This window comes from Ambystoma mexicanum, chromosome 2p, assembly GCF_040938575.1.
Source record: "Ambystoma mexicanum isolate Mex_15411 chromosome 2p, UKY_AmexF1_1, whole genome shotgun sequence".
Taxonomy (NCBI): Eukaryota; Metazoa; Chordata; class Amphibia; order Caudata; family Ambystomatidae; genus Ambystoma; species Ambystoma mexicanum.
Genome location: NC_090923.1, coordinates 15,460,917 through 15,482,188, shown reverse-complemented (window position 1 = coordinate 15,482,188; position 21,272 = coordinate 15,460,917). Strand labels below are relative to the sequence as shown.

The 21,272-nt window shown below is 47.0% G+C and overlaps 1 protein-coding gene across 1 annotated transcript in view; it reads left to right on the top strand.

Moving 5' to 3' along the window:
- Positions 1 to 20,849, top strand: part of LOC138566143 (zinc finger protein 773-like) — a 225,801-nt gene extending 204,952 nt beyond the window's left edge. Inside the window, exon 9 of the mRNA XM_069643153.1 lies at positions 20,522 to 20,849. The gene's annotated coding sequence lies outside the window, so the exon portion shown is untranslated. The remainder of the gene's footprint in view (positions 1 to 20,521) is intronic.
- The last annotated feature ends 423 nt before the right edge of the window (positions 20,850 to 21,272 follow it).

Below are 21,272 nucleotides of genomic sequence, written 5' to 3'. Positions count from 1 at the left end.
GCACTGTTGTGGTGGTTTCGATTGCCCATTGATGGTAGCAGGTGCACAATTGTGCAAGTCCCTGGGCATTTCATAGCTGTGCCTGGCAAATGCCTGATACTTGTACCCAGGACAAAACTGTTGGCTTTGGCTATCCTCGTTTTTAACAGGACTTGTGAAGGACACGCACAGTGCTTTTAGAGTGAGTGGCTAAAGGCAGGGCTGGCTATGACATTTCTATTACTCCAGTGGCGCATTTACAGACCCAATGAAGTCATTAAATCTCAGATGACTGCTTTGGAAAAACACTGGCAGGCACAATGCTTGAATAAAGCTAGCACAAAGAGGAGGTGTTTTAAGCGGAGAGGGGCAGGAACTGCATGGTAATGGCCGTAGGGATTCGCTTGGCCATGGGCAGTCAATGGGTGAGCACATAACCAAAGAACACCTATAAGCTGTGTGTCCCTCCACACATGCATTTGTCCCTATCTGTACTCTAATGCAACAGTTTCAGCATATAGGTGGCACAAGCGGCACCTAACAGCATAAACCAATGAGACTAGTACATATGTCGTGGAAACACACTGCTTTGGATATGCTTTTTGTAGAGGCATGTTTGAAGTCTGGTGAGAATCACAGCAGTCACTCTTAAATCAACACTGACAACACTGATTTAAGACTATGACATCATTCTGAGCCTTCTTTTGGAATCATTGATGCTAACATTTAAACATTTCTCCTTACATGTACACCCACAGCTTTTGGCAATGCTTTGATTGTGGGGATTACATTTGTTATTTATATGACACCTATTATTATGCTTTTTTATTACAGTGCTTAGAAGCATGACACACATGTCATGGTACACACTTATAAATGTGATAATATTAATGTAATGTTTTGTATTGAAAATGGACTGGAAGGGACAGGGGTCAGGAGCGGGTTTGGGGGCAACACTGATAAATGTTTCTTTTTTTCTGCACTAAGTCTATAGCTAAGTGGGTTATGATGCTCAGCTGTGACATGTGCCTGCCTGCGCTTTCCAAGTTCAAATCTTGGCAGCACAAAATCAGCCCTTCATCCTTCTGAGGTTGATGAATTCAGTACCATTACATTTGGCAGCGCGAGGGTTCAAGCATGAAGCGCTATACATCAACATGCGATATAACATATTCTTGCAGCATTAGGGAAACTCTAGACCATAGTAGCATATAAGATGGAGTATCTTGGCATGTCCAGAATGATAGGTCATAGAAAGATGAAACAGTCCAGCTGACTCTCTATTAGAATCCCTTGGAGTGGAGCATCCAGTCTGTCTGCCCTGGATAGACAAGCCCAACGCTCTACCTGTAGCCTTGCGAAAAAAGCACAATAACTACAGAAAGAAAGCCAAACCAGACGTGAAAGGAGGAAGGTTCCTGGCATTGTGGTGCGAATGTCAAACTGCAGCCTGCATGAAATGCAATGTGCACACATTTCACCTGACTAGAATTTGTGGGCCAGGCCTCCTGTCACTCAGTACAGAGATGTGTAAAGGGGACGAGGACAGGCTTTATGGAAGGGGTCAGATATGTGCTCCTAGGATTTAAATAACAAACCGCTTGTGCCCCAAAAACCTGTTCATCATTTTTCGAATTTCCCTTTTGCATTTTAAATCCTGACTGCACCAGATCAATGCCTTTTCATTATGAACATATAGAGGTAGGTTTTCACAGCAGTGGTTAAGAGGGCTCAGGGCCCCCAGCCATCGTTTTTGTATTCCTCACTCCTCCCCCCACACAAGGTGTAAGAATGGCTCGAAGAATGGTGGCGTGGACAATGGAGGCAGAGCTTCCATGTCGAACGTCCATTCCATACAGCCAATGCTTGTGCAGCCCAGGTTGGTTTGGACTTCTTAACAGGACTTCAGCTTATAAATTGAGTGGCTGAAGGCAGGCCGGGCAAGTTGTTTTCATTACACCAGCAGCATGTTTACAACTCCAATTAAGTAATTAGCTCACAGGAGACTGCTCTGAAACAACCCTGGCAGGCTCTTAGAGTGCGAGGTCTGATGGTAAGGATTAATTAAAGCAAGCTCAAAGAATTCCCATGAGGAGATGTTTGGGCGGGCAGAGGCAGGAATGGGTGGGAATGGCCATAGAGATTAACATGGCCATGGGCAGTCAATGGGTGAGCTGATAACCAAACAACACCTAAAGACTGTGTCCCTCCTCAGATGCCATTCCTCCCTATCTGTACTCTATAGCAATAGTTTATACACCTAACAGTCCAAACTAAAAAGAGCTTTCTCTATTTAGACCTGCGCTGGTTAAGGAAAGGTGTGCATGGAAGGCAGGTCTGGAGTGGCTGGCTTATCTAAAGGAACATAAAGGTCCTCCTGGAATCAGAGAGCACAAATCAGTCCATATCTGTAGCCGAGTATTGAATTCTATGAACTAACAGAATATGTAACAATATCAACAAAGATTCCTTACTTGAAAGATCATTTTTCTGAGATACATTTTGAACATCACAACTAGAAATCAATATCAAACTGTTGAATTATTGATACTTACCAGATGCAATAACTTGTGCCAGAAGGCATGATGTACAGTGTTCATATTTTACTTACTCTATGAGATCACAATCCGGAGGAACATGCATACATACCTAGAGTCAGCGGCCGCCTTCTCTACCATTGAATGGTCTTCTCACCCCTTGTATAGGGAGTTTATAAATACCCTCAGAGCCCATGGGTGCTGCCACTAAAGCTCTCTGTTAGAGTCTGGCATTTACTCGGGGGATGCACTTGGCTGGAAGGTTTTATCTTGAGATTTCTCCTCATTCTCCTCTAGTGTGCCGCGTAATAATATAATTTTGTATATTTGTGCGGTACTGTGAACCTAGCTGCAGGAAGGAACAGAGTGCTTTACAAGTTGAAACACAAGAGGCGATGGCTGGAAGGTTTAGAATTATTCTTAACCTCTGGCATTGCTCTGGGCAACCCTCCAGACCATCATTCTTTGCCTGCCAAGCCATTACAGAAAGGGGAAAGACCATATGCAAATCAAGATTGGTCCCACCCCATTGTTATGATTTATTTATAACCTTCCAGTCATAAACTTTTGGTTCTTCTTTACAAGCCATACAGGGAAGTACAGGCAGTGGGGGCGGGCAATTTAGTAGTTGTTAGGAATACATCTCGATCCTTGTGCCTCAAGTGGAGAAACCACCATAATCATCTTTCCTAACATCTTCCAAGATGTCGCCTCTTCAATGCCATTCATGTGAACTCCCTACAGCAGTCTAGCCTTTCTCAAAATGGCGCCCTTCTCCTTCCGACAGTGTTCTATTTATGACAGAAAACAGCACAGTCGGGTGCGTTGCTACAATGCTCCATTGTTTACACTGCTTCAGTGAACTTCATTCATTCCTTGTAGCCCTTCTATCTACGTACTACACTTTTTCCTCGGTACCTTCGGTTCCTTGTTCATGTTTTGTTACGCTTCTTTCTTCCTCATCTGTTGCCTCCCTTCTGCCTTCTCTCTCAGAATCTTCTGCTCGTTCTTATACTCTGCTTCCATCTTTTTATCTTATTCTCTGTTCTGCACTTTTGCCTACCTACTTTCTTTTAATTCCTGTTCTGTCTTTTCTCAGCCTTTTCTCTCCTTCCTTCTGTCTAGACAATTCCATTCCAAATTGCTTCGTGCTGGAATATCGTCCTTGTCCATTATCTACTTACCGAGATATTCTTTGCCTTCGGGATTACAGCTGTGCTGAATGTCAAACTACTTTATCCGACCACATTCATCCTGCAGTTCATACTCTGGACTCCATCAGAAAACCTTGTTTATCTTGACATTCAAAAGCTGGGTTTCTTCCCCTTGAGGGTTTCCCAATGGGTGCTGGTTATTGTGATGCTGGAAATGCAATGGAGGGACAGGGCCTCATGTCCTTGTCCTGTACTCCCTTATCATGTGTGTTCTGTGTTGTTTTCTGCATGTGGGACTCCTGGCAGTGAAGCACTTCCTCTTTTTGGTTGTGGTGAACAGAGACCCTTGGGATACCCTTATCGCACCCTTGGATGGGGGTACAACCCTGTAACTCTAGTGTATGTTTTTGGGCACCTGAGTGTGGTCCACAGAGCAGGGTATGGATTGGTGGCAGTTCCATGCTGAATTTGACAAGTGCTAAGAGTATCCTCCATTTTGGGATACCCAGGCCCTGCCATAGGAGTCAGTGGATTCCTGATAGAAGACAAGATGGCCACTGTGGCCTCTTGGTTTCTATTACCTGTTGGCTTTTTTCAGAAGGTCCTGAGAAGCCATGACTCTGTCCCTTCCTCTGACTGGCTGTTGGGTGGAAGAACCATACATGGTAGTGTTGGTAAGTCCAGGCCAGACTGCCTGGAGCCTCCCCAGTGACTGTATGTTGTGGGTACACCCTTGGTGTGGGACCTGTGTGAGTGGAGTGTGTGACAAATATTCACTTCATGTTATGGGTGTCTGGTATCTGTGTGTGTGACGCAAAGAATGAAACAGCGCTGCCTGAAACTGACACAAATGCAGTGTGGTGTGCTGAAAGGCTGGGTGCTTGCCCCAATCCACATTCCTTGTTATGGGTGTCTTGGTGGAAGTAAATGGCCTGAATGCACTGTGAGCCTGATTGGCCGCCTGCCTGCACGAATGCCCTTCTGACTGATCGGCTGACTGAGCATGTCTCAGCATTGTAAATGAGGGACAGATCTATATATCTGGGGACCTCTCACTTACCAGAAATGTTCAGAAGCTGAAGCTGAAGTTGAAACTTGAAACTTGAAGCTGCTTATCCTTTGCCCAGCTGAAGAAGAAGGTTTGCTGCTGCTCACCGTCAACAGAATCCGAAAGCTGCTGTGACTGTCAAGGATTGATCCAAGAGAGAACCTGTTTAGGAGACCTCTCCCCAAGCTACGACGGAACATTGTGCAGAAGCTGATTTTTTTTTTTTTACTTTATTTAACTTTGCACAGAGAGTCAACATTGTGAATGCATACAATCAGACGGTACATGGAAAGGAATCAGCATGAGCAGATTACAGAGTGCATTGCTTTTCGGTGCATTGTCAATGACACATTCCATCCCTCTGGCTAACTGCTTTTTTCGATCAGGTATTGGCAGAAACCAATGGGTTGTAAGCTGGCATACACTTCCTCCTTATCATTCTCCCAGGTCATATCCCTCTCCCAATCTTCCAGGGTCGGAGACATAGCACTTTTCCACTTCAGTAATATAGCACGTTTAGCTAACAACAGACCAAATGTTAATAAGCTTATGCTTTTGTGGGTTCATTTTCAAGACATACCCCAGTATGCACACTGCTGGTTCCCAGTGTGCCGACTGACCCGCCATCACCTCAAGTGCATCACATATCTCATGTCAATATTCAGTGAGTGCCTCACAAGACCACAACACATGCAGTAAATTTGCATCTTCCATACGACACCTCGTGCACCTCCCGTCTGCCTCTGCATACATTCTCTTGAGACGGGCTGGGGTGAGGTGTACTCTATTATGCACCTTGAAATGGATTAGTCAATATCTAGAGTTGTACAACACCTGCTTTATTAGTCTACATATCTGGAGCCAATGTGTATCTGTACAGGAGGTGTTCAGATCTCTCTCGCAGTCACCCTTAATGTCTGGTGTGTGAATCTCTCTATCTGAAAGTGCCAATTTATATATTTCTGAGGCAGACCTTTTGGACATTCCAGGGGAGATTGCGTATTTCAGGCTCTGCTGCGATGGGGGCTACTGAGGGAACCCGGGCCATGTTGCTGCTACCGCCGGCCAAATGTAGTACTGCAGGTTCTGAAGTGGGGTGTCCCCTATTTGTGTCTTCATTTCCTCCCAGGACAGAAACTCTCCATCACACTACAGGTCCACGAAGTATACAACACACGCTTCGTACCAGTGCGCGGCCAGTACCGCATCCCTCAAGGGACACAGATAATGTGCATCCCAGACAGGAGCAACCAGGCTATATATTGTCATATTTGTGGGTGTTTGAGTCAGCTTCCACCACGCCTGTCTTGTAGATAATACGGGATGTAGGTGGTTCCCATTTCTCTGACCTCCCGCGACCATCCTGTGGAGAAGGAGGGCCTGTTCCTCCCTTGAGTTTCTAGTTCTCCGTACGATGTATGTGGGACACCCTCCATTAAATGCGTCGCATAATATGCCTGAGCCGCTAGATAGTACAGCTCATAATCCGGGGTGGACAGACCTCCTCGTTTGTACGGCAACGTAAGATGGCTCCAGCTTACCCTAGCCTGCCCCTGCCCCTGCCACACAATTGCAGAGCACGCTCCGGTTACCTTCGTGAAGACGGACCTACCCGGCTACAACGGTATAGTGCTGAAGAGGTAAAACAATTTAGGCAGGATAATAATCTTTACTAATGCACCCGCCCCATTAGTGAGATAGGGAGGTGCTACATCTGTCAAGTTTAGTACACTGCTTTTCGAACAGCGTGTCATAGTTTAGGGGCTCTATCACCAGAGAAAATAACAGCGGTGACAGTGGCCATTCCTGCCTGGTGCCCCCCTGCTAATGTCAACACCACAGATAAGACCCCATTGACACACACCCTGGCATGTGGTTGCGTATACAGGAGCCTCACCCATTTTACAAAGTTGGGACTGAATCCATAGTTATGTAGCACCCTAAAGAGAAAGGGCCAGTATACTGTATCGCAAGCTTTCTGCATGTCCAAGGACAGTGCTACCCCCTCTGTGTCTTTCGGGAATCCTTGCCATAACATTATACAGCCTCAGTATATTGATGCGTAGATCGCACCTGTATGAAACCAGCTTGGTCCTCGTGCACCATATAGGGCATCAGTGGATTAAGCCGAGATGCCAGTATCTTTGCAAAAACATTCACGTCTGTGTTTATGAGAGAGTGCGGACGATATGATCTGCAGGCTCCAATGATATCCCAGGTTTCAATAATAAAGTGATACCCGCTTCACGCATTGACTCTGGTAGAACACCAGATTCCAAGGCCTCATTCCAAACAGACAGCAATCCAGGAGCCAAGAAATCTTTACATTCTTTGTAAAATACCACCCCTACCCGTCAGAGCCCGCCGCTGTCCCACCTAGTAAGCTCTTTATCGCCTCCTTTATGTCTGCAATTGTTATAGGTATTTCAAGTGTATCACAGGCTTCGACAGACAGAAGGGTTGTGGGTATCTTGGCCAGGTACTCATCTATCTCATTCTCTGAGGCTACAATTTGTGGTGAGTAAAGATCCTCTTCCACTTTGTTCACCACCCTCCCATCTCACCTGGTTATACATGGAATGGACATATTGCCTCTCTCGCCATAGACCATCTGAGCTAAGAGTCTACCTGGCCTCTCTTGTTTCCCCATATTTATGTGCTGCTGCCAGTCCATCAAACTAATGTAACTCTCTGTCCGCCATTTCCCGAAAATCATCCAGTTTAGTTTTCATTTCCCCTCTAATATGTGACGTTGGGTTCCCTGCGTACTCTGTCTGCAGTTTCATTAGGGCCTCCTCCTGCCTCTTAAGTTCCCCCCTGATGTCTCGAAGAACTCCGAACTCTGTGGACATTGCAACCCCACGCATATAGACATTAAAGGCTTGCTACAGTGTAGTTTGTGTGTCTACCGATCCTTCATTGTCCTCAAAGAAATCGGTAATGTATTGTGCCATACTAGACCAGAACACAGGGTCCAATAGGGACGAGGCCTTAAATCGCCATTGAGGTTTCCAGGGGCAGCTTTAGGAATGTGGACATTCAGCATCACCGGGCAGTGCTTGGAAAGTGTTTTAGGGTTTCCGGGGGGCAGCTTCAGGAATGTGGAGATTCAGCATCACCGGGGAGTAGTTGTGAAGCATTCTAGGGTTTCCGGGGGGCAGCTTCAGGAATGTGGAGATTCAGCATCACCGGGGAGTAGTTGTGAAGCATTCTAAGGTTTCCGGGGGGCAGCTTCAGGAATGTGGAGATTCAGCATCACCGGGGAGTAGTTGTGAAGCATTCTAGGGTTTCCGGGGGGCAGCTTCAGGAATGTGGAGATTCATCATCACCGGGGAGTGGTTGGAAAGCGTTCTAGGGTTTCCGGGGGGCAGCTTCAGGAATGTGGAGATTTAGCATCACCGGGGAGTGGTTGGAAAGCATTCTAGGGTTTCCGGGGGGCAGCTTCAGGAATGTGGAGATTCAGCATCACCGGGGAGTGGTTGAAAAGCGTCCTAGGCAGTATGCGGGATTCGGCCACCCAGCCCAATACTCTCTGTGATGTCAGCCAGAAGTCCATAGGGTAGTGCATGTCATGCACTGTTGAGTAAAAAGTGTAGGCCTTTAGTGACCCGTGAAGTGTACGCCAAACATCAAGCCAAGGTCTACAATGTGTCTACGGATCATGAGGGCTGCCCCTGAAAGGGTCCTGGTCGTTTCTGTTGTGCGGTCCAAGACAGTGTCAGGGATAGCATTAAAATTCGCCCCCGCAGATCACCAATGCAGTGGGGTATTTGGCACATTTTCGGAACAAACCTTCATAAGACCCTGGATCGTCTATATTGGGGCCATAGACATTTATTAACAAAACTTCAGCACCTCCCAGATTTCCATGCACTAGCACGTATCTACCACATTCATCCCTTTCAGTTGCATAATGTCTGTGGATCAGTATCATCACCCTCGGGCTCTGGTTGAATATGATGTATAATAGCTCCGTTCTCCCCACCCGGGGGCCACTCTCCACGCCTGAGATTCTAACAGATGCGTTTCTTGCAGAAATAGTATTTGGGCCCCTTGCCTATTCACATATGCCATTATTTTACACTCTTTTATAGGCGAACCCAGCCCCCTCACATTCCAGCTTAGGAACTTCACCCCGGTCAGGCCCACTTTAGCCATCGTCCCTCACATATTCCCGCGCAATCTGTACAATCCCATACCATCCCGTAAATTGTTCATAACTTGTGATCAACCCGTTCATTTTCAAAACGTTTCCCCAACATCCCCTGACTCCCACCTCCCCCACCCTCATAGTCCCCCGAACTTTGACTATGTTACTCCCCATTATACCTACCTCCCTCACCTCTTGACTAGTTCAACCACAGTGTGCACCTGCATTGGGGGCAACTGCTTCTGTGGTGCCTAGAGCTCCAAGCATGTTTAGTTACAAAACCTTAAAGTGAGCTCGAACCTGTAGTAAGTACTTAGACTCTTGTTACCAACACTCATATTAAACTGGTAGAAACTTGCGATAAATCATCATAGTCAACACTACATGTCTGCATGTGGGTACCGCCCAACCCGCCTTGAACACATTGTACCACCCATCGTGAAATAGCACATTGCACAGCTGTCAAGTATCCCTTTATAAGAGAGCGAACCATATCACGCAGTCCCTGGTGCAATGATGCATTACCATTGTATTAAGCGTTTTCTTTTAGCCACCAGGGTCAGCAGGTGTGCAGCGATTGACTGCGTCTGGGTCTCACCGCGTCATCTGCTATGACGCTTGGTGACTAATAACTTGCAATTGGCTATCGTCACAATCACTTTGCATGGTACACATTCCATAGTCCAGCGCCACATTTCCAGCCCATTGGGCACCTGCACATGCAAATGATGGACCTCCCCACTGTCTTTGCCCCTCTCCCGCCAGCTGTGCCTCTGCAATGGGAATGGTGGCCTCTACAAATCATGTCGCCTCTTCCGGAAACGTAAAGAAATAGGTCTTGTTCTTAAATTGTATGCAGAGCCTGACTGGATATAGCATTGCGTAAGGTATCTGGCTTCCTCTCTTGTTGTACTGCTAACTTGAAATCAGGAACAATGCGGATAATGCTCGAGTCCATTTTCAATTCCTGCTTTTCTCGTGCTGCTCTCAACACTATAGCACGATAGCCGTAGTTCATCAACCTTGCGATGATCGGTCGTGGGAATGCCCCAGGCTTAGGTTTTGTCACCAGGGATCTGTGTGCTCGCTTCACCACTAACATTTGTGAACAGCCAGGGTCCCCAAGCAAGTCTCTCAGCAGGCCCTCAACAACGATTTCCATAGGACCTTCCAGTGCGTCCTCCGGTACCCCTACGATGCAAACATTGTTTTGTCCCGATCTCGCCTCCAGGTCCTCGCACTTCATCTTAATGCTACTCAAGACTTTGGCCATCATCATGACTGTGTTTTGCAGTGATTCTATGGCATCATCTGTGGTGCCTATTCAGGTCTCAGTCTCTGTAATGTGATGAGTAGCTTTAACCAACTGAGCTCTGAGCGTAGTGATATTAACGTTTATGCCATCTAGTTTATCATTCATTGACGCAAAGCCTTGCTGCATATTAGGCAGAATCCTGTGCAGTTCCCTTAGGGAGCACTACAGAAGATTAGGACTACAGGTATGAGCAATAAAATCCCCTTTGGTGTCAGTCTGTACCACAAAGATTTAGTTGTTAGCTGTGGCTGAGCAGTCAGACTTATCTCAAGAGGGAGATGAGCAGTATTCAGGGTTTAAACAATAGGCCTGCAGTACTATGGCACAAGGAAACACTGACCAAAGCTTTGTATTAAAAAGAATATATATATTTATTTTACACACATCTAGTTAAACACATTTATCACAGTTATTAAGCAAGTTAAATTCAGCCAAAGAAAGTATACACAACTCCCTAGTTAAATTGTAGACAAGTTTGAGCAAGAGTGAAAACTGAGCAAAACAGCACAGTGAAAACCAAACACAAATGGCACTCTAGCAATTTCTCACAAGGGAGGGAAAGCACAAGTTATACAGAAATATCTCCTTACACACCCTAGCAACACTTCCCATAAATGTGTGAATCAGTTTAGGCAAGGCAGTACTTTAGCATAAAGAATACTTAAATGAAAACCGAGCAAAATGGCACTTCACAGGTTATAAAAGTGGGAAGGAAAGGTGGTTATAAGAAGTAGGTGCACCAACACAGTTCTAGTTGAGAAGCAATCTAGAGAAGGCAGTTCTAACAAATATAGCCAGAGTCAATAGGCCTGTGCCAGAGTCAGTGGTACAGGGCAACGGCCCAGGAGCAAAATGCTCTGGTAGCTGCAGTCAAGCCTTTGGTTAACGATACGAAAACGTGGATGCAGAATGTGAAAGATAGTTTTAAAAGAGAGGGGCGCCCAACCCAACAGGTACATAAAGGATTTAAAACACCTTTAGCTCTACCACGCAGAAAGGGCGGCCTGGCGGAACAATGTACCTTTAAAATGAAGAAGTGGCTCCTGCGGTGGCGGTTGTTCCTGGTAGTTCCTGCAGTTCAGGGATCCAGCAGAGAAAGAGAGGCTCTCGTCGTGGAGGAAGGTTCGAGTTACTGCACTACCCAGGGATGAAACCAGCCGTGGTGCTGCCCGATGAATAAAAGGTACGCTGCTTTAAATCGCGGTCCAAGTGGACTGGTGCCTGGCTACCCGGCCAAGTACAGGGTACTGGCTATTCGACCAAGGCAGGTCCAGGACAGTGATTGGCAAACTGGTTGGCCCCATCAGCTCAAGGGAAGAAGGCTCTTGCAGGTGAAGATCTTCTCTCGTCGTGTGGAGACAAGTGGTGAGATGCTCCAGCAGGGCTTCACCAGATGTTCAGTCATTGCAGATGTCTTTGGCTTCTTAGTTCCAGTGGTGACGTCTTGCTCTTCCAGTCCTCAGGACCCTGCTTTTATGCAAAAAGATCCCCATTCACACAGCCTAGCTGTCACTCACACAGTGGAGTGGTCATCTTGGCGGGAGACCCTCCAGCCTATCAGGATAGAGTGCCACATGGGTTGCTGAGGCAACCCTGTCTAGGGGTCCTACTCCCCCTCCCACACAATGGACCCACCCCAGACTCAGTGGCGCCGAAAGGAGGGCTTCTTGGCAGAAGCCCGCCAAAAGGACGAACAAAGGATCCCCAACCTGGGTTAGGAGTTTATAGAAAGACACGAGAAAGAAGTTATATTAAAGTTCTGGCAAATAAAGCCTACCGGAGTAAAGTTAATATTAAAATAAACCAGCAGTATGTTAGAGGCTCTCAGAAAATATGGTAGCCTCGAACAATGGGAAAATCCTATAGGAAAATATTTGCGGTCGAATATTTCTGGCAGTAACCACTGCCACCAGCCAGAAACTTTTGAGAGAGGGACTGTACGGTACCCTCTCGAAAATGAACATAAGGGAAAAACTATTAACCCCTTCCAGTACCTCCATAGTAAGATGGGTTGTACTGGTTTAGTTCATAGGATTTGACTAGTAAAGTCAATAGGGACTTTACATGCCCTGGGAGACAGTAGTCAGTTCCAGGGTATGGAGTCTATGTTTGGGGGTCACTACGACACCCCTGTGTCACTGCACTGAGGGTGCTGTGTAACACATGTGAATAAAGATGGTTCCTATGGGGTTGAGAAGGATCCCATGGGCATTAAACACAAAAATAGCCTAGAACACACATAGCAAAAATGCCTAAGAGTGGGAAAAAGCGTCTCACTCTTAGCAGGTAAAAAGAAACAAACCCTTCAAATCCAGCAAAGCTGCTGGGGACTCTATAGTTAAGGGAAATTAGCCATAAGTGAGAATTCTCCCTAACACTGCATTATTGCCACCACTCCGTGCATGTTTTCTGGAGGTGGTATGGAAGACAGCGCTGGTGCATTGTGGCCGCTCAATGCCACATTGTTGGTGTCTATTTGTTTGGCAGCGGTTTTAGTGCACGTATCCAAGGTGCCACTCTTTTTGTGAGCAGGCCCCTTAGGCATTATATGGGATGTAGGGACTTTCCTCATATGCAGTTCAGTTCGCCATAGAATGTAGGTCTGCTTCGCCGAGTTGCTTCTGTGTTTGGGTATAAGGTTATGCCAGTGCGTCTGTTTATCTTGCACACCTGATCTATTTCCGTGTCATTGTCATCATCAGCACAAAGATTGAAGTCACAGGGCAGCCCAGGACCCACCACTTGGTATGAGGGGAGAGGGAGGGGACCCAGGCCCAGCACGTGGGTACCGAATACGCAGAATAGGCTGGTTGTCCCTGTCATCAGGAAGTTCAGTGGATCTTACATTGACAGTCGAGAAAGGATTGAATAGTTCCGTTGGGGGGGGGGGGGAGATTACCCATTTGAGAGGTATGTTCTCAGTTGCACTCTCAGTTGAACGAGCCGTGCATCATGAGGTCTGGAAGCAGACCTGCCCCAAGGATGTAACTAAAAGTGGCCCCTGGGCAGTCCACCCCAGTAAATGCGCCGCTCCTGGGCAAAGTCCGGGAGAACTAGGACTGTGCCCCCATTCCCTTTTGAGGACTGTGGCTTAATCAGGAGTCAGAGATGTGCCTGTTAGGGAGAACTCTCCTTCTAGGGCTAATTTCCCTCACCTAGTGAGTCCCACAGCCGCTTTGCTGGATTTCTGGAGTTTATTTTTTCCACCTGGTAAGAGTGTACATCCTTTTTGCACTCTTACATGTGTTTTGACCTATGTGTTTTTACTCATTGTGTGATTTGGGCACTGGAGCACACCACTCCAGGTGCCCCTGTTCTTGTATGGGTTACACAGCACCTTCAGTGTAGTAACCCAGGGTTGTCTTTAAGACTTCCCTCTGACTCCATTTCACTGGTGCTGACTACTGTCCCCCCGAGAAAGGTAAAGTTGCCATTTACTTTACATAGTCATTTTTGCCATTTTACATGGAGTACTGGAAAGGGCTAATCTGTACCCCTTTTCTGTCTGTAAATCCCTGAGCATTTTTTCGCTCTCTTAACATTTAGACTTGGCTGGTGGCAGTGGTATCTACCCTAACTTTTCTACCGCGATTAGATTAGATAAACGTGGTAATGCTTTTGGCTATTTTAGCAGCCTTAAGCATAAACCCGCTTGACCAAATCGTCTTTCTTTTGGCTCCGGTTGGGTTTATTCGCCATTTCTTTTTGTTAAAGTCCTTCTTGTGTTTTACTTTGCGCAGCAAACTAGGTTTGCCTTCTTTGTTCACCGTCTTTTGGCGGAAGCCCTCCTCTTGGCGCCTGGGTGTCTAGGTAGACTGAAAGTGGGGAAGGGGTGCAGTCACCACCTGCACAGGGTATCCTAGGAAACCCAAGTCACACTTTCCCATGATTGGCTGAGGTGGTTGTCCCGGCTGGACAACCCCCCTGCGGCGTGATTGACAGCCAGGCTGTGTGAATGGGGGTTTGCGCATAAAAGGCAGGTCTCTTGGGTTAGAAGTCAGAGCCGCCACTGGAACTACAAGGAACCGAAGAGAAGCAGAGAGAATGACAGCTGCTGCAACTACCCCGTCCCGGTGAAGCCCTGCTGCAGTCCTGAGCTATCTACCCTTCAACGACTAAGAGGAGATCCAGTCCGCAGTCTTCTTCCCTTGAGCCTGGTGGGGATAACCAGCTCATCTTCTTCAGCCAGAGGTCTCCTTCGTGGTCGAAATCGTTGCACACTGCTGTAGTGGTCCGTATAGCCACCTGACGAACCTCTCCTGTTTTAAGGAGCGCACCTTTTATTCGTTGTCGCTGCTGCCGGCTTCATCCCTGTGTGGTGCAGACCCCCTTCAGACATCCTCCTTCACAACGAAGCTCCAGGAATCGTGGGTCTGCCGGAAACCAACAGGAACAACGGCCAGGGCACCAGCTGCACCATTGGAATAAGGTACTGTGTCCTGCTTGAGGAATTAGGGTGAATCCCTTTTTCTTCATCTCGAAGGCTTGCCCTTGTCCTCCCTCCTTCTTATAACTTTTGCTTCCGAACATTGACAATATCAAAGTACTCTTGGCTACTCTGAATCGTAAACTTTCCGACTGTGTGATCCTCGACAACAGGTCTCCGGTGTCACTCGAACCTGGCTGCGGCCCTTTTGAACTTCTGTTTCTGAGTGTTTCTCGATTCTGTCTGCCTAACCAAAATATTACCTGTGATTTTTGCTTTCAACTCCCTCTGGGTATCTCAGGTGCTAGGTGTGTTTTTGCCCCGGTAGCATTTCAAATTCACGGATATGCGTTTATTTAGTAGACCGAACTGTCAAAAAATGATCGCAACCTATCCGCGGTATCGTGTTTTCTTCATAACACCAGTTCATTCAAACACAGGGTACTTACCTTGAGACATACTGTACAAAGTGAATTGTTTAGTTGTAGTATATTTAACGTGTGGTTTTGTTTAAAGTTTAATAGAAGTGTTGTGTTTTTAACTGATGGTTTAAAAATAAATGTACTTATATTTTTCTACCTGAAACCTTGGTCAGTGTTTGCTTGAGTCACAGTAATTGTGGTCCCTTTGTGTAATCTCTGCTACTGCTCATATAGTCTTGAGATAAGCCTGGCTGCTCCGCTACTGCTACCACTCTGACATAGTAGTACAGGCTTGTACCAAGGTAAACTTGTATTGCCACCTGTAGTCTTAATTGTGTGTAGTGGTCCCTAAGGGCAAAGCACAGGATTCTGCCTAACAGTGCCCCGCTGCAGGTTGCGTAGGGAGGGCTCGGTATGTGTTGTCCTCTGTCTGTTGGGTGGAACCGAACCGCCAGGTGCTAAACACTGCAGCGCACAATGGGATTTTCTGCTATGAGGCGGTGCAGTCCTGAGCCACCCCGAACAATGTCAGTGCGTGCCGAAATGCGTAGCCATCCGTGAGCGGCCCGAACAGCTGGCCTCTTTCAGTGCCTGGTCCCTCACCTGGTATCAAGTTTTCAAGGGCCCCCTGAGGGCCAAATCCAGGGGAAGTCTAGAACCGCTCCTCCGCTCCATGGATTCCAGGTTGTAGCAGTGGGTTGTGTAGTGTGAGCCCCGTTGTTGAGGACACACAGAGGGACCAGATTGTGTAGTCCTCTGTCCGCTTGAGGAGCCTCACCACCGGATACGCTGCTGCGTATTATTGAGCATATTCATTGCCGCCCACACGTCGCCTGCATGTATTGGGATAGCGAGCGGCTCACAGGGCCTGTCTAGCTGGCTTCCACTAGTGTCCCCGATTCCCTTCTGACATCAGGAGGACACAGTGAGTATGCTGATGCAATGGGGCTGTGCTGTAACCTTATCAACGTTGACGAAGTTCAATTGCAGAGTTAAAACCCCACGCAGACCTGGTCCCATGTTAGCCGCGTGGTGCTGGCTCGTTGCAGCTCCTCCGCGCCTCTTGCTAAGTTCCAATAATGGTAGAGACCCGGGCAGACCGGTATACTTCATCTATGGCATTGGGCGCCGTCGATGTCTGTCCGCCACAGTACCAGTTGGAAAATGCTGGTCCGCCGCAGCCGCTAGAACACCAACCTGCTACATATTCCAAATTTCAACACTGTCAAGGCCAGAAAAACGGCTTTTAGGCATGCTTCACCCAGAATCTGGAATGGACTATCCCCTGAGCTGAGGGAATTGAAATATATTGATGTTTCTAAAAGCAAACTCAAGACGTGGCTTTTTAAATAACACGTTTCATCCTTGCTTCTAACCTCACCTATAACTCTTGACATTTTTACTCTCCTCTCCCCTATTTGTTCCATGTATGTATGTTCTATTGGTGCCCTAAAGCCTCCAGGTCCATGGACAGCGCAGTATAAATTAGTAAAGTAGATTATGTCCGACGTCCTGGTTCACCAGCCCCAGCAAGCATACTCACTCGGGGGCACCTCACAGTTTGCTTGATGTGGTGGGTGGTCCATCATGGTCAGCCCTCCGGTCAGACCCCAATCCTTGCAGTGGCTTCCACCGTGGGTCTGGAGGCAGATTAGGGTGCAATTAACGATCTTCCTGTTGCAGGGTGTACCCGCTCCTCCCGTTGGGTGTTTGGGTCGCCGGGACACTGCCCATGACTGCGGGTCGCATCCAGGGACCAGCGGGTATGGGTGTACTTCTCATTAGGTGCTTTGGTACCTCAGCACGGTCCAGATGCTCCTCTTTCTCCCTCAAGTTGACTTCAGTGCAGCGGCTTCACAGCAGTCGAAGTACGCAGCTTCGTATGCACCCTGCCGGGGCCTACATTGCTGGGTCAAATATCTCTGGCATTGTCACCTCCATGCCCCTGAGACTCAGCCAGTGTCTGCAGTGTGTTCTCATATCGCACTCTGCTCCTTTTTGCGGTCAGGACTGCACTGCAACATTAATGATTTTGTTGGGAATTCTCTGCAACCACAGAGCTCACGCAGAAGCAGCCATCTTGCAGTTCGCGCAACAGCGCCCCCCTGCAGAAACTGATCTTCATCAAGGCACCCTGGAAGTCAGTGCCAAACAGCTGTCAATCAGAGATGCGGTCTACCGAGAAACATTGATGTAAACACAGGGCGTCGACGTCCATCATCGTCAACGGGGTTCAGAGGATCGCCATGACCTCATCAACCGGAGCCACAACGCTCCACCATTGCATAAGAACATTTAAACCAAGGACTCCCTTGCCATCACCGTCGACCGCTTTTTCCCACCAGAGAAAGCCGAGGTCGCTAAGGACTGAGGAGAATCCGCTGGTGGGTTTCTGCCACCTGAAGTCCACAAAGACGCTGACGAGTGAAGATGCAGCTGCGGTCGAGTCCCGACCGTCGAAACCAACGCGACACCCGGCGCCCACTGCCGGTCCAACGCTCGTCACTGAGTCCTCTTTGCGGCACCAAACTATTTCATTGAGGTGCGCTGCATGCCTTGTCTACGCAGGACATCCATGATCTATCCTCGACAAGCACCACAAACTTCAAAGCTGCTGTCCCGACGACGGTGTTCATCTTTTCCTCACGGTATCTCAACAACAGTGGCTCCTGCTTTAAAAGGAGTCCACTCACGAGGAACCCATCGACGAGCCGTCAATGAAACACTGCAAAACTCGGGTACATTGGGGTAGAGGAACATTTTGGACCAGGAAACAAGACTATTTTAACATATATGGACTTGGCTTCTTAATACACTTTATTACAGGTTGCCCAGGTGAGGTGATCCTCACCCAGAACTGTGTTGTAGTAGCAAGAGAACCATTCTGCCGTTGTTAACCTGACTTGTCTTCTTTCCTCAATAGTTAAGTGTGGTACCACACAGACATTGTATATGTGTTATTAATTGTGATATGATATGGCATTTATAATGCACCTATACACAAGTGTTTCAAGGCGCAAAAATATATATTGAAGCTTATTTTTATATAAAGAACTGTGTTAGCACATAACATAGTGTGTGGCCATTCATTTTTGGGGAGCTTGGGGACTACACTGTACTTAAGAACCAGCCTGCATCACCTACTGAGAGCTTATGCCTTGGTTGCTCGTCCATAGCTACCATAAAGAGAACCTTGGCAGGGGTGCTCTGTGCCTCTACCCTGCCATATAAAGGGCAGAAGTACAGAAAACCCCCTCCAGTCTTTACAGTTACCCAGTCCTCTGCATACCTTGTGGGACTCCCTCCATGAACAACAACCAAAACCATTGCTGCGTGCTGCTGAACCGTGAGTTTTTTCCTTGATTGCTACCAGTAGCATGGGCTCGCCAAGAAACGAGGGGCGGAAATAGTGGTGAGCCGATTACCTCTGAAAGCCATCTGTTTTTTGTTTTGTATCTAGTCTGTGTCTCACCTTGTTCACACCCTCATAAATTGGCTCACATTTGTTCTCATATGTATACTGTTTTCTTGCATTATTTTTTTTTTATCGCTTAACACCTAAGCCTTTTGCAGAGATCAATAAATAAATGTGAGCTCAGTTACAAGAGGATTAAGGAAAGGAAAGAAGATGGCCCTTGAGCTGAGCTTTAAAAAGGGGAAAATAGGAGAGACAGAGAATGGTGCGAGAGAGGTAGAGCGTGCCAGGATTTGGGAGCTAACAAACAGATGGAATGGAACCGGGAGGAGGCACAGCGAGGCTGTGGGACTGAAAGGAGAAAAAGGGATTAAGAGTGGAGAGAGCGAGAAGGAGTATAGAATGAGATAAGAGAAGGAGCAAGACCATGTACAGAACTTAAAAACAATACACAGAAAATTAAAGGCGACGAGTCTCAAAGGGAAGCCAGCGGAGATACTGCAAGGAAACACAAATGGAGTCATGGGGAGAAAGGACAAACAGCACACACATAGAAACATGGCGAATGGAGAGAAGAGGGGCTAGATGAGAAGCAGGGAGACCGGGAAGTAAACTGGAGTATTCAAAAAGTCTAGAAAAGACAAGAGAATATATGAGGAGCTTAGCCTCAAAGGTGAGGAAGCGAAAGGCCATGTTGCTGTTAAAAAGGTGAAAGCGACAAGATTGAGGGATATGAGTAATATGAGCAAAAAAGGAAAGGGGGTGTCAAAGATAACATCCAGTTTGAGGGCTGAGGCAGACATAGGAAGAGTGATGGTGGAAGGAAATAGACAAAGGATAAAGGGGTGGGGAATTGTTGGGGCTGGGAAGAAAAGAATGCCAGTTTTGGATGGGTTGAGGTGAAGATCGTGTGAGGACCTCCAAGATCGGATGGTAAGCAAACACTTAGAAAGAGTAGAGTGGATAGTATCGGGAAACGAGGAGAACAATGAAGCTGCGTATCATCCACACAAAGATGATTGGGAAGATCAAAGGGAGAGATAATGGAGGCAATACGAAGAGTGTACAAAAAAGAATAGGGGCCCCCTGTAAGGAAGGCCTGCTATCAAAGTATGACAGACACAAGTGACCACTGTGCAAGGGTGTTTATTGAACTTTATCAAGGGTGTGATAATTGCTTGTCTAAACCTAAATCTAAAGATGGGAGCAAGCTATTACCATCAAATAATAACAACGCAGTCCTAGTGGAGTCTCGTCAAAATAAAAGGGCCTGTACTAAAAAACTCATTGCCAATCCTTACCGCTAATTTACAGATAGTTTGGGGGAAATGTTCATGAAAAATAAATTAGTATTTACAAAATGATAAGTCAGGATGTTCAGGCTGTCTGCCTCCCTTCCCCACATTTTCAGCACAGGACTAGGCGGCTCACTCAAGCATAGCACACTCTTGGGCTTCTTCGGCACAAGGACACAGTTCCATTACCAACATCAGGGCCTTCTATGTTAAAGTCTCTTATGTTATTAAAGTCTCTTGATTCAGAGGGCCTGATGTACCAAAAAAACAAAAAGTTATTTTACAAAGATTTAATTCAGGCCAGTTACTTTTTACCCCCGATCCTCCTCAGATGGGCCCAGATCTCTTTTCCGCAATGAGTCTCTTTCAGCTGGGCTCGGACCAATGTCAGCAATATATTTTTTCGGTTGACTCACGGTTCACCCTGGATACCCCTCAGTCGGGCTCAGATCCCCTTTTCACAATTAGCCTCCCTAAGCCGGACTCAGACCAAGGTCATCAATATCTTATTACATTCATAGAAGATTTTCGAATTGGTACAGGGTTTAGCTTGACCCGCTGCAGGACCACTTTGACACAAACTTCCATTTCTAAATATAGTTGCCATTCAATTGGATACCTAACAGAGACCTAACAGAGACCTTCAAATTAGCAGCCTCGTGGTGCCGGACCACTCTGTACACAATATCTTACTTGGCCTTTCAAAGTTCATTCATTCCTTTATTATTCAATTATATTTGCATCGCTCATAACATATGCCGTATGCTCTGTTCTTTACAGATTTCTTCATACAATGTTGCCGCTTACAACCTTGGTTCTAACACAGACCAGTCTGCTATCAGTCTCCCCGACTCACCGGCTGTGCTGACTTTTCCGGAGTGGCTTGGTGTCTGAGCTAGGACAGTATCACGACAGCAATCACCTCCCCACCCCCTGGCCGTCGATGCAGGAAAGTCCCCAGTACCTTCGACACAATGCACCTTTCTTCAGCTTTAATTCCTGGTCTTATATATTTTATCCTCGTGGATTTGTGAAAGTAACAGTATTCTTCCTCTAAAAAGTTCAAGACAATTCCCTACTTGTAACCCTTTCTGCTCTCTTCGTCTTTCTCCTCATATTAAACTGCCATCTCAAAACAGCTGCTTCCTCTGATATTTTGCCTCAGTCAGGGTGTGCTTCTATGCTCCACCTTTTATCTGTGTGGGGAAGTGTAATGGAAGTCTGGTGTGTGTACTTATCAGTACAGCTCGGATGTTAGTCAGTTTTCTCTCACAGTGAGCTGTCTGTGAAATAGTGTTTGTGTCGGGAAACAGGGGGGGGATTTGAGTTCCTAGGTATCCTAGGGGATACCGCATCTCATCCTCCCACTTTCACTCCACAAGCAAAAGCCACCCAGGTGATCGTCCTGCATTGGTCCAACCCCAGGGACTGGATCCAAAAGCACCTTTAGGTATCTCACACCCCGAGCAGAGCCTTTGGGGACACTATGAGAAAGAGGGAGGGTAGGGGAGGAGCGCCCAGCCCAGGTGAC